This window comes from Cupressus sempervirens, chromosome 1, assembly GCF_028749045.1.
Source record: "Cupressus sempervirens isolate cs-2001-9-10 chromosome 1, ASM2874904v1, whole genome shotgun sequence".
In the NCBI taxonomy this organism is placed as follows: Eukaryota; Viridiplantae; Streptophyta; class Pinopsida; order Cupressales; family Cupressaceae; genus Cupressus; species Cupressus sempervirens.
Genome location: NC_143118.1, coordinates 541,802,254 through 541,804,622, shown reverse-complemented (window position 1 = coordinate 541,804,622; position 2,369 = coordinate 541,802,254). Strand labels below are relative to the sequence as shown.

The window sequence follows — 2,369 nt, the reverse complement described above, 5'->3', positions numbered from 1 at the left end:
TCCATGACTTTAAATGATATCAATAAGTCTTTTGAAAACAATAAAACAATAATTCCCAAGACTTAGTATTATAAACACATGTCAATTATATCGATGAATAAGTCTAACACCTCCATTTGGCATAACAAAATATTAAATGGTTTACAATGCTACCATTAATATTTGTTTTCACAAGAAGACTTATTCAAAATAAATAAAAGCTATCAACATGGCTTATAAAAAAAGTGTGATAACACCTATTTCATTACTTATAGAACTCGATAACACATCTTCTATTTGAACTTGGGGAAATTAAAAATAAAAACCCATCTTAATTCACCAGACTTCAAAATTTATGAAATATGAAAGGGGGCATTATACTTCTATTCTCAACCCTAAACTCATTTTTTCATTTGCATTGGCTTTGGAAAGCTTTGGGAAGCATTTGACTAGGGTTTGAAGGTAGTTTACTACATTTGTGGCTGCCATGAGAGTTTTTTGAGGTTGCTACACTATCATCATGCAAGCTAGAACTTGAAAAGGTTATTGAGTTGCTGGAGCCGCCATGATAAGGGTAATGTTATTCATTTTCAATTTTTTTGGAGCTCATCTTGAGCCTCTATGAGAAGTTTTTTGTTTCTTTATGCAATTCGTGTATACTTATTTGTTGTTATTTGATGCCATGACTATTGGCGATCATATCATGTTAGTTTTCTTCAAGCAAAATATCTCTGATTTTCCTCATTTCAGGACCACATTGGATGTTTCTCTGCTATATTTATGGCTTTAGATGAATGCCATGAGTATACTTGATGATTTTTAATGAGGTTTCATTAATGGAAATTTCATACATCATTCTAGAGTTATTATGCTATTTTTCAATTTTCTGGGCATATTTTCATGCTTATGTTGTCACTCCATGAAGGAAATTTGGTGTTTGCTCAATAGTGATCTCTTGAATCATTTCTCTTTTTTTTTTTTTGATATTTAGGTTGCCATTCCATGAGTTGGTTGGAAATTGAACTTGGAGAAAGTCGTCATGAGAAGTTTGCTCTTTCTAGAGATTTGGCTTTTTCTATTATGATATTACTAAGTCTCTTTTTGTCTTTGAATGAGCTTTCTCCAATAAATGCCATGTAAAGGGGACTCCACTCCTTATTTGTACCCTTCATTCCAAAGCTTGTATTGCTTCTGATATGTGACCTGAGTTTATCAAAATGATACGTCATACTTCCTTAAAGACATCAAGTTACTCATCAGATGCAACAATCACCTTGTACTCAAGTATGCTGAAATTTGGTCTATGTGTCATATGCTTGGGTGTAGTCACTTTTCCCATATTGATACAAAGCTTCTGCAAGCAGCAATACTCTTTACATACTTTCCTTTGTCTTTCCTTGCATTGTATTGACCCTGCACTTCATTCCCTCTAGTAATTGATCTGTTTGAGAAAATGCGTTGGCATAAGAAAATGCCCATGTTGCTAATAGATCTAGGAGCCATTCTTGATGCCATGAAGATTGATCCATAAGGAAAACCACAAGATCTCTCATCTTATCATGGATATCAGTAGAATTTCCATGAACATGAATGCACAGGAGCAAACCTAGAGCATTCAAGTAAACCTGAGAAGAGTTAATATTCTCTTGTTGCAAGGTAGCCCAAATATAAGCATCATATATATCAAGTATTTTACCTAAATGTACATGACCTTCCAAGTAACATAATGCTAAATGCCACCAATTATGAGTGTACATGAATGAACAACAAGGATTCCATGAATCAACACATTCTTCCATAAATGGACCATATCATTAAAATGACACTTATGTTGAAACACATGGCATAATGCATGCTGAGACCATGGGTCATTACTATTAATTGCCAAGCCTTTCCTTGCTACCAATTCTGCATCTCCCATTCTCTCAACCTCCAATAAAGGAAATGAAAGCATTCCATATATGTAGTTTTCATCTTGAATTTTTGGCAAAACCTGTTCAACAAGCTTTAGAGAAAGATCTGGTTGGCCAATGTAAAAGCAAGGAACCTGAACTCTTTTTTAGTGATGCCAAGTCTTTTGGGAAGTCATTCAAAATCATTTTAGATATTCTCTTTTGGTTAGTTGAAATTTTTCATTATTTGCTATTTTTCAATCTGCTGTAGACATGGATATTTCTTGTGAATTTTGTTTTGGACATCTTCTATGATTCTGATACGTTTTGGTTCTATTTTGTATGTTGTAAGCATTTTCTGAACGTGTTCTTCATTTTGTGAACCCCTTTTATAATTAGAATACTCCAACATACTCAGATTCTTCTATTTGAAGCATATCTTTCCTATAACATCTTACTTTAAAGATTATTTATGAGGTTCGAGCATGGGCTTGTGAC

The 2,369-nt window shown here is 33.5% G+C and overlaps 1 pseudogene; it reads right to left on the bottom strand.

Annotated features, from left to right (window-relative positions):
* Positions 1 to 1,057: 1,057 nt before the first annotated feature.
* Positions 1,058 to 2,078, bottom strand: LOC149578599 (uncharacterized; annotated as a pseudogene).
* Between the last annotated feature and the right edge of the window lie 291 nt (positions 2,079 to 2,369).